This window comes from Meleagris gallopavo, chromosome Z (genome assembly GCF_000146605.3).
Source record: "Meleagris gallopavo isolate NT-WF06-2002-E0010 breed Aviagen turkey brand Nicholas breeding stock chromosome Z, Turkey_5.1, whole genome shotgun sequence".
Lineage (NCBI taxonomy): Eukaryota > Metazoa > Chordata > Aves > Galliformes > Phasianidae > Meleagris > Meleagris gallopavo.
Window position 1 is genome coordinate 59,997,165 of NC_015041.2, and position 18,308 is coordinate 60,015,472.

The 18,308-nt window shown below is 43.2% G+C and overlaps 1 long non-coding RNA gene across 1 annotated transcript; it reads right to left on the bottom strand.

Moving 5' to 3' along the window:
- Nucleotides 1–13,323: 13,323 nt before the first annotated feature.
- On the bottom strand, nucleotides 13,324–16,839 carry LOC109364086. The gene is made up of 3 exons (XR_002110082.1): nucleotides 16,738–16,839; nucleotides 16,294–16,346; nucleotides 13,324–16,175 (listed from the first exon to the last, which is right to left on the bottom strand). It is a non-coding gene; the product is annotated as an uncharacterized LOC109364086 (long non-coding RNA).
- Nucleotides 16,840–18,308: the final 1,469 nt, after the last annotated feature.

Sequence of the window (18,308 nt, forward strand, 5' to 3'; positions counted from 1 at the left end):
GGTATTGAACATACCGACTGGAGGTGAAGCATTGCTGGACCTCCTGCTCACCAATGTGGAGATCACTAAAAGAGTTAAAGGTTGGAAGCAGCCTAGGCTGCAGTGACCATGCCCTGGTCACTTGGGAGTGATCTTGAGGAATGTGCACCTGGCAAAGAGTGGGGTCAGGACCCTGAACTTCGGAAGAGTAAACCTTAGGCTGTTTAAGGAATTGTTGGCCATGATCTCCTGGGATACTGTCCTTAAAGACAAAGATGTTGAGGAAAGCTGGCTAGTCTTCAAGGTGCTTTTCTGAGAGCACAAGAGCTCTCCATCCCTCTGAATAAGAAAGCGGGCAGAGCAAGAACCTGCTGAGCAAACTGAGAGCAAAGAAAGGTGCATACAAGCTCTGGAAACAAGGGTGTGTCACCTGGAAAGAATACAGAGAGGCTGTCCAGACATGCAGACATGGGATCAGGAAAGCCAGGGTGCATACAGAACTGAACTTGGCAAGGGATCTGAAAAACAATAGGAAGACATTTTACAGGTACATTGGCCAGATGAGATAGGCCAAAGCAAGCGTACCTCCTCTGGTAAAAGGAAAACTGGCTTCAATGGATGAATAGAAGGCTGAAGTACTGAATGAATTCTTTGCCTCGGTCTACACTGGCAGCCAGGATTCTAATATTTCTCAAATCCCTGAGCCCTGCATCCCAAAACCTTAATTTCCCCCCTGCAGTAAGGGCAGTGCAAGTCCAAGACCACCACCTAATGAGATTGAATGCATGCAAGTCTATGGAGCTGGATGGCATACATCCTAGGGTTCTGAAGGAGCTGGCTGAGGTGGTTGCCGAGCTGCTCTCCATTGTATTTGAAAAGTCATGGCTAACAGGTGAGGTCCTGGATGACTAGAGGAAGGGTCATGTCACTCCCATTTACAAGAAAGGGAGCAAGGAGGACCCTGGGAACTACAGGCCAGTGAGTCTCATCTGGAAAGATCATGGAGCAGATCCTCCTGGATGACATGCTTGATGAGGAAGAGCGTGTGATCCGAAACAGCCAGCACAGCTTCACCAGGGGAAAGTCATGCTTAACCAATCTGGTGGCCTTCTATGATGAAGTGACGGCATCGGTGGACAAGGGAAAGGCGACCAATGTAATTTACCTGGACTTGAGCAAGGCCTTTGACATGGTCCCTCACCACATCCTTATCTCCAAATTGGAGGTATGTGGATTTGATGGGTGGACCACTCAATGGATATGGAATTGGTTAAAAGGTAGCAGACAGAGGGTGGTCATCAATAGTTCTATGTCCAGGTGGAGGCTGGCTGTATGAGTGGTATCCCCCATGGGTCTGTCTTGGGACCGGTGCTCTTTAACATCTTTATCAATTACATCGATGATGGAATTCAGTGCACCCTAAGCAAGTTTGCTGATACACCAAGCTGAGTGGTGCGGTTGACATGGTAGAAGGAAGAGATGCCATTCAGAAGGACCTCAACAGACTTGAAAGGTGGGTCCGGATGAACATAATGAGGGTAAACACAGCAAAGTGCAAGGTTTTGCATTTGGGCCAGAGGAACCCCAGGCATCCATACAGACTGGAAGGAGCAATCCTTGAGAGCAGCCCTGCAGAGAAGGACCTGGGGGTCTTGATAGATGAAAAGCTTAACATGACCCAGCAGTGTGCTCTTGCAGCTCGGAAAGCAAATGGTATTCTGGGCTCCATCAGAAGAGGGGTGGCCAGCAGGGACAGGGAGGTGATTGTCCCTCTCTAGTCTGCCCTTATGAAGCCCCATCTGGAGTACTGCATCCAGATCTGAGGCTCCCAATACAAGAAAGATAGAGAGCTGCTGGAGAGGGTCCAGAGAAGAGCCACAAAGATGATCAGGGGACTGGAGCAGCTCCCCTACAAAGACAAACTGAGGGAGCTGGGCTTGTTCAGCCTGGAGAAAAGAAGGCTGTGGGGTGACCTCATTGCAGCCTTTCAGTACCTAAAGGGAGCCTACAAACAGGAGGGGAATCAACTCTTTGAAAGGGTAGATTATAACAGGACAAGGGGAAATGGTTTTAAGTTGAGGGACGGAAGATTTAGGTTGGATGTCAGGGGGAAGTTCTTTACAGAGAGAGTGGGGAAGTGCTGGAAAAGGCTGCCCAGAGAGGTTGTGAATACCTCATCCCTGGTAGTGTTCAAGCCCAGGCTGGATGTGGCCCTGGGCAGCCTAGTCTAGTATTAAATGTGGAGGTTGGTGGCCCTGATGTGGCAGGGAGTTGGAGATTCATGATACTTGAGGTCCCTTCCAACCCTGGCCATTCTGTGATTCTGTGAAATAAATCTTAATAGATTAAGTCAAAAAACATTAATGTTATTAAAACTGTACTCAGAGCAGATTATTTCTTGGGATGTAGTGCCTGCTCAATCACTGCTATGCCTTGCTGGTAAGAATACTAGCCCATGCTCCTCCTCCAGGAATGACACTGAGCTGATGGTGCTGAGCTTTATCTGGTTACTGGAGAGTTGCAGTGAGGGTTTTCATCTATACAACTGGGATCCAAACTGGAGCTTCAGTCTTCAAGAAGCTGAATCTCAATTTGGAATTATACAAAAATCTTCTTAGATTTAAAATGGATTCTGCATGTGATTGTGCTCTGGCCCAGGTTCATGTGAAAAACTCTGCTGTGAGTTCCCAGAATACATGAACAATGGAGACCTTGTCAGCATGCTCATTCAGTAGTCCCTGAAACTAGGAAGCTGTGCCACAAAAAGGAAGAATAAATCACTCGTGGACCTGCTTGCTTTATAGCTCATGTTCCTTTTCTGGCTGTGCTGCAGAACAGACACTCCAGAACAAACACTCGCCAAGCAGAAAACAAGAGAGGCTTCACTGCACTGCCTGAAGAGCCCATCTTAAGTTGAGCACAACTAACTAGGAAGCTCTGTCCTGCTGCTCTTAAAAATGATTTTGTGATGTTAATCACTCTCAGCACAGAAGTTGAACATGATAGTTCAGAGCAAAGTAGACTCAGAGTTTTTCTGTCTCGTTTATGCACAAAAAATTGCCCTTGTCTTATTTCCTGGCCTCCTGCTCCATCCACTCATCTGGTCTGATCCTCCTTGTGCCTGATAACAGCAACACAAAGTGGAGTGTAAAGAAGTTTTGTGTTCCACGAGCATCTGACTGACATGCCAATTCTAGTGAAAACAAGATCAACGCTGAAAGACAGTGAGGCTGCTGCTGCTTTGAGGTTGCTCTTCCACGCCAGTGGGGAAAATCCTGCTGGTGGCTCATGTCTGTCCTCTTGCTCACCCCACTTCTCCCCTTCCACTTCCTGACTTCTGTAGCAATGCATTTGGCCAAACTGGCTAGGTTTCTCTCATTATCAGGGGATCATGGTGCTGTAGACTTTTGCTTTTTAACAGAAATATTCCCACGACATCCTTTCATAGAATCACAGAATGGCCTGGGTTGAAAAGGACCACAATGATCACCTCGTTTCAACCCCCCTGCTATGTGCAGGGTCACCAACCACCAGACCAGGCTGCCCAGAGCCACATCCAGCCTGGCCTTGAATGCCTCCAGGGATGGGGCATCCACAACCTCCCTGGGCAACCTGTTCCACTGTGTGTCACCACCCTGTGTGAAAAACTTCCTCCCATATCCTTTATGCAAGCTTGTATTTACCCGGCTTTCTTTTCAGGTCAGTCTGCCTCAGGGAACAGCCTTTCTTTTCCCTCAGAACCAGAAGGATTTTCCCCTAGGGCTGTCACAGTCCCAAGCACAGGAGTGATGCTCAGTTCATGCGATGGCAGAAGTGCTGAATGTCCCGGCTCTGATGTCCTGAGTGAACTTCAGCAGTTGGCATATTTGTCATCTGTTTTGTGTCAGTTCTTATCTGCTGTCTGATGCTGGCATTCGGTTCATGTTCAGTCCAGAAGATGAAAGAAAGAGATGCTGAAAGACAAAAATATTTTGTCTAAAATGGAGTTGCCTTTTCAAATACAGCTGAGCTGAAAGAGGAGTGAGTTAAATGTGGTAAGAGGCATCTGCCTGTGCTGAGAATTAAATGTCAGTCTGAAGGGCAGCACTTCCATATCCCAGAGGAAAAAAATGTCATAGGATACATTTGTATGCTATTTGTATTTGTATATGAATGTGATCATTACTGCGTGGTAGCACAGGTTTCAGTGAGGGGGGTGGGAGTAGAAAAATCTGGGTTTTGGCAAACTCAATGGCTTCACAGAGCAACACACGTGACCTAATTTTACGGATAGCTTTGTGTCTCTTGTTGAAGGGCTTGCAAATGAGTGCACATGAAGAAAACCAGCAGCCATTGGAGTATGAGTAATCCAGGCAAGAATGTGGCTTGTTACAGAGATGCAGAGACCTTGCTCAATACAGTGTGCAACTCCCCGGCCCAAGGGTAAGCAACACTGGTCTGGTGAGGGCTGTACTGGTGGTGTTGGGTGGGATGCCACACAAAGACCACAAAGACTACCGAGTCATGGAATCACAGAATTATGGGATATCCTAAGTTGTCTCACGGAGTTGAACTCCTTTCCCTACATTCCTCTTGGATGGAGCTCTTTTCAGGGAGAGCCAAGCCCAAACTGAAGCAGAGATGTGAATACAGAAATGCAGTGTTACAGATATCCCAAAACTACTCTGCCATATCTTTACCAAAGTTGTCCCTTAGTGCAATCTCTTCGTGTCACACAGAAAAAGAGTAAAGGAAGATACTTTCATATAAATTTAGTTAACCTCTTAGCTGCTGATGCCACATGACATTTTTAATCTTCACCACCAAAGACTCCGTCATTTTTTTTTTTTTTTTCTGCCAAGATACAAAGTTAGATGACACCAAGCAACATGTGCACTTAATGAAGTACGTCATCCTCTAGAGCTTAACAGATGGAGCTCCTTGGTGGATCTTTCATTTTTCTGCCAAAGACAGCTATATCCAGAAGCTGCTCCAGCTTTCTACTGGACCTGCCTAAGCCCAGTACAGGCTCTCTTCCAGAAGTCTTATCTCATAATGCCTTTAAAATTACTCTTTTTCTAGTCTGGTATTTTCCAATACAGACTTTTGCTTCCAGACTGTCCAACAACTTCAACTGTCATCACAGAAATGATCTATAATTCAGAATGACAGTAGCCTGACATCCATTTTCTCCATTTTTCAGTCTGTGCTCTTGCTGGACACCTCAACAGCTGAGAAAAGGATGACATTTAAGCCCTTGTGCTGATAAGAATGGTGGCTGTTTGACTACAGCAAGGCACTGTGGCCCTGGATCTTTTGTGCATGTTGACTGGTATTTCCAGCACAGTTGGCTGAGGCTTTGGAGTTGTCTCGATGCAAGCTCCATTTTATTTTCTGTTCCTTTGTTAAAGATTTTTGATGCTTGGTGTTGATGGAAGCATAACACTCATGCTAGTTAGGTCTCAGCATATAAGAAACTGTAATTTGATAAGGGTTGGAGAAAATATTGATTGATGGTATTGCACACAATTAGACTTCGATGCATTTTTAACTGTTTCAGGTTCTCTGCTTTCAAGTGCTCAGAAATATGTCCTCCATGTTAGAAATACCCACATTATGTTATCTGCACCCACCATATTAAAAAAATGCACAGATGTTTCCAAAACAGATGTGTCTATTAACTTTTCAGCTCAGAGTTTATAGATATCATTAGACTGGGAAAGGAATAACAAAGCCTTAGACTAGGTTCTTTTTTCATTAATTACTATACCACAATGATACACTAACCCAGGACTATTTCCAACAGCAGCACTTGCAATACTTTAACTTTTTTGTTTCCTTAATATTGTGAGATCCAGACAGGGACTAGTGTCTGGATGTGGAAAATTTGTGACTAACTGATAGAAGTTCATTTTTAGATTTGGCATTAAATTGATAAATCTTGTATTCAGAATTTGTATTTTGGTTTTGGTTTTAAGAAGTTTTCTGACATGGTCCACCAGGTTCAGCGGAGTGCTTTTCCTAGCTTCTTCAAAACATTTGAGATCTTAATGCTTTGTTGCCATGAAGTCAAGTCTGGAGTACAGAACATTGTTCAGCTTATTAAAAAGCTCTATGATGAGAACTTGAGGACTAATGTCCACGTGGCTCCCTGCTATATTCAGGGCTCTGTGCTGGGTCCGGTCTTGTTCAACATCTTCATCAATGACCTTGATGAGGGGATAGTGGCCACCCTCAGCAAGTTTGCTGATGATACGAAGTTGGGAGGATTGGCTGACACGCCTGAAGGCTGTGCTGCCATTCAGCGAGACCTGGACAGGCTGGAGAGCTGGGCAGTAAGAAACCGGATGAGGTTCAACAAAAGCAAGCGTAGGGTCTTACACCTAGGGAGGAATAATTGCATGCACCAATACAGGCTGGGGGATGAGCTACTGGAGAGGAGCTCTGCAGAGAGGGACCTGGGCGTCCTGGTGGACGACAGGTTGGCCATGAGCCAGCAATGTGCCCTCGTGGCCAAAAAGGCCAATGGCGTTCTGGGGTGCATTAAGAAGAGCGTGTCCAGCAGGTCGAGGGAGGTGATCCTCCCCCTCTACTCTGCCCTGGTAAGGCCTCATCTGGAGTACTGTGTCCAGTTCTGGGCTCCCCAGTACAAAAAAGACAAGGATCTCTTGGAAAGAGTCCAATGGAGGGCCACAAAGATGGTGAAGGGCCTGGAGCATCTCCCCTATGAAGAAAGGCTAAGTGAACTGGGCCTGTTTAGCCTTGAGAAGAGACGACTGAGAGGGGACCTGATCCAGGTTTCTAAATATCTGAGGTGTGGCGGCCATAGCGGTGAGGCCAGTCTCTTTTCAGTGGTACGTGGAGACAGGACGAGGGGAAACGGACATAAGCTGCAGCACAGGAAGTTTCGCACGAATGTGCGTAAGAACTTCTTCATGGTGAGGGTGACGGAGCACTGGAACAGGCTGCCCAGGGAGGTTGTGGAGTCTCCTTCTCTGGAGATATTCAAGTCTCACCTGGACGCCTACCTGTGCGACCTGGTGTAGGGAACCTGCTTTCGCAGGGGGGTTGGTCTCGATGATCTCTAGAGGTCCCTTCCAACCCCTACAATTCTGTGATTCTGTGATTTCCCAGGTGTTTTAAGAATAGAGCTGTATCTAGCTGTATGAGAGTTATAGGTTAGCTAACTGCTACAAAAAACAAAACTCCTAAATCCAATGAGTATGACAAGAAAAGATAATTGAAATGATTTAAAAACTGCTTCAGCACTTGTCTTTGGGTCAGTTAATGCTGGAATAGAGAGCTCACAGCCATGATCAGAAATCAAAACAAAATGTTCAGGTGGGGTTAGAAATCCAGAATGCATCATTAGTCCGAATTAAGGAAAAGTACAGAAATTGATCTCCTTACTGCCTTCAGCCCATAAAGTGTTGTAGATCAAGAGGCTCTTTTAGCATTTAATTTACAGTTCAGATGATATAGTGACGGAAAGAAATATTGTAGAGCATCAGAAAATACATGCATCACATATGTGCAAGAGACCTGAGTGCAAGACCATCTTATGGCTTCCTGACAGTCTTCAGGCACAGCAGGACAGGGATAGCTTGAGGTTAGAAGGAACTTCAGTCAGGGCCACAAGAGACATATGAGCTTTGCTTATAAGTGAGTTCGTATAAATGCCACATTACCCTGTGATTAATTGCTTGTAAAATGGAACTCAGTTATAGCTAAGACCCTGGACTTAGCAGCCAAAGCCTGACTGGAGGTGTGCAGTAGTGAAGAGTACATTCCAAACATATGGCCAGCCTAAGAGATTAACTGGTTCTGGTTTTCCTTTCCAGGTTTCTGTTGGAAACTGGAGTCATGGTACTTACTGAAACTAGAGTTAGATTTTGGGCTGGAAAAACTGGCAAACTGGAAAAGATATAGGAATAGCTAGTGTCACCAGTGCAAATCTAGAGGTCCATCTCAAGGCACTCTTTGAGCTGCAAGTTAGCATGACACCATCCTCAAAACAACTTTTGTGAAGTTGCAGACTTTCACTATAACTCACATTCTGTTCGCTCCACAAACAACACAAGGGAGCTGGAGAGAGACTAGAAGAGGGTTGTTGAATATTCAGGGTTAGGGTTCAGAGTAGGAGAATGTAATAAGCAAAGCCATTAGCTTAGGGAGGAATACTAGCTACGAACTCAACCACACCTCTTTGCATTTCCAATTTTGGCTTTTGTTGCCATTCATGTTCTCCCTTCCCTTTTCCTAAGAAAGTATTACCAATAATCTAAGACACAGCCTTAGCTCAAGCCTCACCCAATCCACAAACCTTAGATCTAAAAACATTCAGAAAGCCACACAATGTCCTAACTTAGGCTGCTGGGCTTTTTTCAGTTGTTTTTTCTTTTTTCTTTTTTTTTTCCTCCTATTTTTTAGTTCCTAGCTGAATGCCAACCTTAATCACAGCCCAAGTGTATCTGCAAAAACCAAACCTCAGTATCATCCAGCACTGAGGATTTTTAGAAACTAAAACTCAAGTTGAGTAACATTAAAGCAGATCTGAATATCCTTCCTGGTTTCTGTCTTCACATACAGTGAAGATAATTCTAACACCAGCAACACTGTAAATCTGAACACCAGCCTATTGATACCTATGAGCCTCATCTTAAAACATCCTGAAAATAATGGTAATACTATCTTTCAGAATATTTGGTGACCTACTTTGATTTTATTCCTCTACCGAGTTATTTACCTGAGCCAATATGTAATACTGCTCTCAATCTAAGACAAGCAACACCCATGAAACTCAGATTTAAAAGAGGTTATGGAACAAGATACAACAGCTACCAGACTCGATGCAAGATTATCTGGCAATTTAAAAAATTTTTGCTTTAAATTTTAGTGTCCCTTTCTTGATCATAACCTCAGTATAAACATCAAAGACAAAAAACTGACTTTCCGCTAGTTGAAATACCTATATCACCTCAGTTCTTATCTTCTCAAAGCCTAATTATAACCCTAGACTTACTTTATGGACCACTCAAATTAGAACATCTATAAGTAGCCGTGTAATTGATGCCTCTTTTCCCTCAGCTTCATTTGGAAACTTGCTGTGAATATCCACACAGAGGTGATCATTGATTTCTTGATGCTCAAATCCCACTTGGGTGCTTGGTCATTATACTGCAACAATAGTGATTTTCTGAAACATAAAATGTAGATCCAGTATGAAGCCAGTTCTCAAGGAGATGCTCTACTCTGAATTTCCCAATTCTCCATACCTTCCTAACTTCTAAAAGTAACTCCGGAAAATTACGACAATGTGAAACCGAAAATGCAAATGTACTCTTAGGACACATTCAAAAAACAGTGCCAAATATAATTTGCTCAGTATGCTAGTCAGTTCTATTCCTACTTGCAGATTCTCTCTTGCTCAGTGTCTTTCCTCTCGTGTGACTAGGAACCCTCATAAACATGATAATGTTGATATGACCCATGTAAACCATTTTTGTAAACCATGATACTCTTTGTGAGTGTTTCTGTACAGTACTTGCACAACGTGAAAAGACAAAGATAAGAGTCTGAGACAGCCTATTCATCCAGCTGGAACAAAAGGAAAGCTCTGCCATATATCAGAAAGACTTTCTTGGTCAGAAATCTGGACAATGAAGTAGCCCATATGTGGATACCACAACACCACAGAGAGAAGTTCTGAGGTCCATCACAGATTTCTGGATTGCTGGCCATAGCCAACTGCCCCTGGGAATCCGTAGCTATGAGAACAAAGTTCTGACATATGGCCTTGACATAACTAAACAGGGCACAGCTCAAAAGGATTGCAAACACACAAGAGATATTACTTTTGTGGTGCATATGACATCATAAAGTGATATAAATTGAGGTAGAAAAGGCATCATCTTCTCAAAATGTCAACATGCACTTTCACCTAAAGTTTTTGTGAATCTGCCATTCCCCTTACTGTAAGGGGAAAATCAAATATGCTTTTGTGTTGGATGCTCAGAAAAGGTGGTCTTCCAGATTTTCAGAACAGGCACTGGGAGGTGATGTAGTCCAGTCACAGGAAATCTCTTTCAAATGTTCTTTCCCCCAGGACAGAAGAAAAATTACTTCCTTTTCCTATGCCCTTGTCATCCAGAGGTCAGGGAGAAAGTCTAATGAAAGGAAAGCACCCATGGTTTACTTTCATTTACCACACTTAGCATGCTTATGTTTGGATTTGGGCTGAGCAATATGTTTTTTCTAATATCAGTGCTAGAAAGTTCTCTATATTGTCTGGAAAATAACAGAAGCTTTTGCTTAGACAGACTCCTCATTGTGAAGAGTAATTTGCAGAATATTTATTCAGTTCAGCTTACTTCATGTGTGAGTTACAGTTTACCCACTGTATTCAGTAACAGTAAAAAAGCTGCGGTACTGTCTATGCCTGTTAAAGAAAATCAGTTCTTAATAGTCACATTGATAGAAGGAGGATTTTCAGTGATGATTGATCAAAGGTTTGTTTTCTTTCTTCTCTGTTCAGAGATTTCTTTCGTAAATCAAACTCAAGAAATGAGTTCTCTTTGAGTTTTGTATTTTGAAAAGATAGGCTCAAACTGAAAAGGAGATATTACCAAGCTTACAGTACTTTAAAAATTAATGCACAGGAAATTTAATTCTGGATCAGAACTAAGGATTCCCTGTTGCTTCTGCATAACTTCCTTCAATGCAGTGAAATAAAACTTCCCCATTGTCATTAATTAATATTGGGAAGAGTAGATCTTGTCTTTCTGCTAGGGATATCAATAACATCCATCAATGGAGAAGGCTTCTCCTGTTGTTTTTTCATGTGGAAAACCGGTCTGAATTCTGGGTAAGAGTGAAAAATGAAGACACTGGTCTCACATGAAACAGAAACCCAAGTTTCTGCGTGGCACTCTGTTGAGCACTGTTCAGCAGACATCTTCCCTTGAGGTTGTCAGTCAGTCTGGTTCACACTTGACCATGAAGGCTTTATTTAGGCTTCTCTCCATCAAATAAAACCTCGACGCCCAGCTCATTGAGATTTCAGTGGGAAACAAGAATTCCCATAGTTTTGGACTTAGATCTCATTTTATATAAACATAAAATTTTCCTTCAGGTTTTTTATATTTTTTGTTGGCCTTATTGACAAGGTGGCACCACTAAATTACACAATCATTTCAGATAGATTCAGATAGAAGACAAGAATGGTCTGAGGCGCAGGACTTCCCTCATACGCTCTAGTGCATGAGTTCTGATGTGACAACTGTGCTGGCATCCCTTTGTAGCTCAGCTGATCAGATATCTAAGATCTATTTGTAAAAGTCAAACCCGGATGAAACGTGGCTTTCAAATAATTATTCTGTTTGAGCAAACTGCAGTACAAAATATTTACTCAAACCTTATTTCTCTTTTTGTGTATGTTTATACACATGTTCCAAGAAGTTTCAGATGCTCAGCAACACAAAAGGCTTATTCCAAAAGCCACTGGGTTTTTCTTGTTTCTTTCTTCTGACATTTTGTTTATTTTATGCTATCCATTGCAGCCAATAGATGCGCCAGCACTACAAAAAGATACTGTTCTTCCAGATTTGAAAGGAAATTTAGTCATTGCCATCTTAAAGATATGAGCAGATTTGCTAAAAGAAACATCCACCAAACCAATATATCTTTGTCATTTCAGCTAAGTACATTATGAGTCAGACATCTGGTCCTCAGTGGATGCCTCTGGATAAGCTCTTTGTTCACTGGGATGAAACAGTCTCCAGGCTGTTTGCAAAGGCTGCAGAGCAAGCCTTGCCTTCTCCATCTGGGATGAGAAAATTGTGCACAAGGTGAGAATCCTTTCCATGATGTTATACAGCACAACATAATCTGTACATTTCTCACTGGGTTAAGTTACTATCCTCTAATGCTAAAAAAGAATTGGAAAACCTGCAGAAAAAAATGACTTCACTCAGGAATAAAAGCTTTTCTTTCCAAGGATCCCCAGAGTGGTTTCAGTGTCAGTGACTTCAGAGTGTTTTTGAGACAGAAACTAGCAATGATAAGAATGACAGAAGTATCCCACCAACTTTACTGAAATAACTATTTTGATTCAAAACACTTAGGCTGCATATATAAACCACTTACTGGGGCCTGATTTCCGTTCCTTTGATGTCAATATGCTTAGTTTGAATCTCAGTGTAAATCAAATCCCCTTTCAACCCCAGGAAACATGCGGAAGGTGCCAACCAACAAAGGAAAGCTCCTTGCGGGCTTGTAGGGAAGAGCACAGCTGCTCAGTCCACGACACATACAGAGCAGGCCTTTGCAGCTATGGGTATGTGGATGTGACAGGGATATGTGTCTGAGTGCAGTTTAGCTTTTAGTATTTGAGCCAGGTCTCCCTGAGGAAGTCAGAGACACCACAGCTTGGCCTCAAGAAGACTGAGCAATCTTGGTAATGGAGCCTTGGTTGTCTCAACAAAAATATGGATCCTACCACCAGCCCCATCTTAGCTACCTGTGGTTGAAAGCTCCTTCCTACCCTCTGTCATCTCAAAGCTCTGTTCTTATCCAAGCCTTTGCTTTTTTTTTTTTTCTTTTTCTTTCCACATGCAATAATGCTGATTGTGCCTTCAGAAGGGCATGAAGTCCTTTTCCATCCTTATGTGTGAAAGTAAGAGTGATCAACACCCAGTGTTGCCACATCCACAGTTTCAAAATCCTGTTATTAGTCACTGTTGCTGGCACAGAAATACTTGTAACCTGCATTTTTAGGACTGTGCTCAGATCGTAATACTTGCCAGGTCTGCCCATTCTGTAGGAGCTCAGGATTGTCAGTCACCTTGCAACAGACTCCACTTCACCCACAGCTCTGATCAGAAGCTCTGACAAGTGACCACAGCTGTGACCCTCACCTGTTAAATATGAGTTAAGTGTCTTTGATGATCAGGAGGTCAACACAGGTTTCAGGACATACACAGTGGTAGCTAACTGCCCTTCAGCATGCTAGGAAGCTATGAAAATTAGGCACAACAGTCAGAAAGGCCTTCTTTAGGGAACTGCTTCAGTTTTCACCTGTTGGCTTCAATACTCCGTGTTCTTGGGAGCGTAGTGGCTATTCCATTCCAGGCCATTAGGTGACAGATGACTATGTTTGCTATAGACCAAACGGTAAAGTTGCATTATAATTTACAGATGTTCTTGTGGCATTAACAGGTACTGTAACTACAATAGTTGTTTATTAGATATTGACTACATACTGATGATACTAACTAAGGACCAGAGCCTATAAACCATACACTAACTATTAACAATGAACTTCAGACTAACATTTTAACTATATTAAAAATTATTTATTGTCTATTCATTTCTGTTTCTGCAGATACACTGAGCGGGCAACAACAACCTTTGATTAAATTCCTTCAAAACTTCCCACAAGATCGTTTTTAACACTATCCTCTCATGGTCGCCAGGAAAAGTGATCAGTGAAGAAACAGTTCTAGTAACAACAAAACAAAATTTAACATTAATTTTTGATTAAACATGCCATGCCTGTGTACACAGGTACCTGGAAAATCTCCGGAGTGTTCCTACACAAACATCCCCTCAAATAATAAGCCACTCAAAGCTTGATTCTGGTTTGGGTGTGATCTGTTTGAGCCAGATGTCTTTAAATGAACTGCATTACCCACTGTGTCCGGGCTGGATATTTCAGGCTGCTGCTGATTACTGTAGGTGACATTATTTTAAAGCTTCAGCATATCCACCAGCAACACCAGTGAGTGAGATGCATTGAGATGGAAACATCAATGGAAATGAGGTGGAGGCAAACATTACTTGTTGACCTGACAGATGCGATCTCACTGTTTTGCTATATTTCCCTTTCTAGCTTCTTGTCTAGTACTTCCATCACCATCTCCAAACCTTGACTTTTGCTTTGTGCTTTACCAAGCACCTTGCGTGGTGTGGATCTAGCTCTGAAAGAATCCAAAGCATGGGCTCTGTACACACAACTGGTAACAGAAATATCAGATCAACAACTCATCCAACTGCAGACGCTGCCAAGGCCTGAAAAATCAGTGTCAGGTTTGAGGGGACCATGGCCATGGTTTCCATACTGCAAAAGGAGGTGGAAGTCAGCTAGCTGCCCCACCAAAAATATTAAATTCAGTAAGAAAGTGCGAGAATTGCTTCTGAAGAAAAAAGAAAACAAACAAAACACCACCAACAAAAATCTGAGACAAATGACTGTACACCCTACTACAAAGCAGAGGTATCTCAATACTCCTGCTGAATATTCCTAGATTGAAAAGTGGCTTTTTATGGCTTTTTATGGCTTTTCAGTCACTGCATTTTGGTGGCAGGTCCTGAACAAGCTTCTCAAATAGCAGTACATTAACACTTCCAGTACAGCTCCCTAATGATTGAGAAGCTCTGAAAGGAAAATAGTAATTTTTCCTTTTTCTGCTAATGATTTTTGCCAAGCCTGCATTCCCAAACAGGTTAAGGGTACTCCAACTGGACAAAGAGTCCCAAGAAATGCAAACACCATTTCAACTTCCTGACATACTCTGAATTGCTTTTAGTTCTGTATTTCCATACAAACACACCTAGTGGCTAAATTACAGGATGTGAGTTTCAGCAAATTACAGAGCGTGCTCAGACACACCAACCTTTCCTCACAGTCAGAGGGAAGATTGCTTTGAAATAGAGGCAGGCTTTCCCTCCTCCTCTGCATTTTCTTTTTCTAACATCCTTTCTTCTTCCTTTCTAATTATTCCCTGCTGGTTCTTTTCAGCCTCTTGTAGCCCTTCTCGTGTTGTGCAAGGTATCAGAGAATAGGCATCCTGAATTCAAAAATGTAAAACAAAAAGATCTGTCTGCAGCACAGGGTTCCCATGCATGAGCTTTTCCACTTGTACTTTTGTCTCCCAATGGGAACAGTCTCTCCTAAAGACACAATACCCAGCACATCTCTTTCGACCACATCATGCTTTCTTTCTAATCCTTTCCCCTGTGCATGGCCAGGATCTTGGAGAGCCCTACATCAGTTTTATGTTTGTGGGGGAAACAGAATCTCTTGGCTTTTCTGAGTCTCCACTGGAAAAGCACACAGCAGAAATGCAGAAAATGCCACCATAAGTCCCAAAGTTAAGGAGCAGCCACTGAATGCTATATAGAAATCCTGTGACAGAAAACCAGAAAACATTTATTTCACATGATTGTTAGCTAGATGGGCTTGAACAGAAACAGTGCAGTATCTGATAAAAATAATAACAAAAGCAATATGCAGTCTTTTAATATCCTTCTCTTTTTTATGCTTTTCCATGTCCAAATGTAGAATAAAGTTAAACAAAGAAATATTGTTATGTGTATTCTAATCATGGCAACTTCCCTAGAAGCAGCAAGCAAAAATATTCTTTCTGCCATTTTCAACAGGCTTCAAGTCTGAGATAAACGCTAGGTTACGTTTTTAGCAGATTCTCAACTGTATGAGCACACCAAGTGCAGCTGGAGGTGCATGGAGGCAACCTTCAACACACTCATCCTAACACAGTGGGTACCTGAGGCCCGTAAGAGACTCAAGGTCTTTCAGAACAACTTAAGACAGCTCTACGTTACATCTGTGTGTACCCAGGAATTTAAATACCAGAAATAGCAGCAAAACTTCTTTAAATTTTGCAAAGTTCTCCTGTGACATTCTTTTCCATCAGCAGAAGCATTTCTTCCTGATTCATATTAAAGATTTGCAAAGCAAGAAGAGTTACGGAGCAAAAGAGTCAAACACAAATTGAACCTAGGAACAAATGTTGCCATGTCCAAACTGGAATGATTCACTACTGCAAAGAAGTTCTGCACATGGCTGGTAAATATGTGATAGGACAACAAAATTAATTTTCAACAGCCAGAAGTAAAGTTATGGCCTTGGAAATAGATGACAGATCTACCGGGACTAAATCTCACAGAGACAGCACAAAAGTGAGTCCATTACATTGTGACTGCCATCTGCAACTCTTTCTGCAGCCAAGGTATGACGATAGTGAAGGTCTCCAATTGCAGCTTCTGACACAGCAGATGTGTGCTGGCACTTGTTCATGGTGGGATTTCCAAGACAAGAGTGCCAAATGGCAGCACTTCACTCCAGGCGCCAGCTCCAGGTCTCAGTGCAACTACTCATGTAGGCTGATGTCTAAGTACTGCCATCTGCATCCACTAATCTGCGATGGGAGACAAACAGTTGGGAAATTCATTATGTAAATGAGGTAGATACACGTAATTCATTAATCCTGTCTTTGAAACCACACGTCTCCCTCTTGAATATAAGCCCATACTCACAGTGCAGCCCATTGGTACGCAGCTCCAAGAACACTGGTAAGGTCTGTAAGCTCCTGGGAAGAACAGAAACAAAGGACAATGGGAAATAATCAAAGAACCTGACTGGCAGCTAAGCCATGTCCTGCATGCATTCCGTACAAGAACATAAAGCAGGAGAAATAAAAATCCAAATAGTTGGGCACAGCCTTTGTCACGGGGTTATCCTTAGATATAAGTCCGTGACAGGGGGGCACAGGCCCCGCGAAGAAGAGAGAAAAAAAAAGGTACGAACAGTTTGCTGCGAGCCGGCCGGTCCCGGGAGAGGGGGACGGGCAGAGAGCGAGCACATAGTTTTAACAGAGAAAACACAGCGGCAACGATCTGAGAAGGAAGGATAATTTACTGCGTCTAACTAAATCAAACAAAACGAGAGAGAGACAAGAGTATCAAAAATGAGAGTCAAACCACGAGAGTGCGAGGGAAGCACGTGCTTTCCTCCGCGGCGAGCTGAGGCGGCTGAGCCGGGCCAGACGGCGAGAGGCGGCCGCTCCGCGCCCTGTCCACCGCTCCCCGCCTTCCTCTTCCCGCCAGGTCCTCCGGGGATGCCGCCCCCTCCCCTCCCAGTCAGGATACTCGAAGAGTGCACAACAGTAAACGGAACCAGAACATTAACTCGTTAACTCCGCACGATGTTCTGATCACAAAACCACAACAGCCTTCTTGCAGACCATCTCTTCTGGGGCTAGAATTTCCAGAACCAGTGTGTTTGCCAATCAAATCTGATGAATGTTTTCATTTTACCCCCATTATTTTCGTGCTCTTGGAAATAGTTATCAAATGAAATTACCCTGTAATTATATAAATTGCCCTATGAAAAATTACTCCTGCTGTCACAGCATCAGGGCAGCTCTGCTGTGTCACTACACCCTGTTCCAGCCCTTCACCCACAGCCGTTTGCACCTTGTTCATTGGTGTTGCATGAAAAACAAGATGCCAACACCAGGAGCTGATGGCTTCCAATTAAGACGGACTTTCTGTTCACATGGAATTTCATCAGGGAGTGTAGGTAGAACAAGAACCTACCTTATATATCACAGAACTCTAGGGATTGGAAGGGACCTCTGGAGATCATCTAGTTGCACTCCCAGAACGGGAAAATTGGCCCCTTAGCTCACGGATGATGGGAGCAGGATAAGGATACCCTACATAAAAACCTGGGAGACTACATATACCCCACGTGTTCTTCTCAGGAGACATCCCCATTTTGCATATGGTGCAGACACCTCCATATACAAGGACTCCTTTGAGAATGCAATGCTCCAGTGCTACGCAGGGACACTGTGCTGGCAGTGTGATGGGGAGGTGGTTGCACATCTGCACCACTGCACAGGGCACAAGGAAAGCTCAGTATAGCTTCTTTGAAGACGGTTAAATGGAAAACATGCATGAGGCCATGGTGCTCATTCCATGGGAGGATGGAGGTCAGAGGGACATGGAGGGAAGAGGAAAGGAAAAGAAGAGAGATAGAGGTTTTCTATCCTCTGCCCTGCCCCTCTCCTTGGATGTCAGTGTTCTTTACTCCATTACTCAGGAGGTTTTCTTAAAGGAGTGAAGGGAGAGTAAGAATCAGAGAATCATGGAATCATTAAGGTTGGGAAAGACCACTAATATAATCTAATCCAACCATCACCCAGCACACCCACTAAACCATTTCACTCGATGCCACATTTTTTTTTTTTCTAATTGTTTGAAAGCATAATTTTTTGAAAACTTAAGAGAAATTGAAGGTTGAATTTTTTTTCTTTCTTTCTTATGGCTGTACACTGAAGCTGCTCCTCTAGCACGTGGGTGGCCACAGCATCACCCTGGAGCCTGGAGCATGCTGTTTCCCACTTCTCTGTGCCGTGCAGGTAGGATGGTCAAGCAATTCTGGGCTGCTGAGCAAGCAACAGGGGAGCAGTAGCAGGTCCTAATTGTTTCTTTTCTTTCAGCTGTGGATAAAGCCCGCACTCTAGTGGATTGACTCTGTAGGAAAG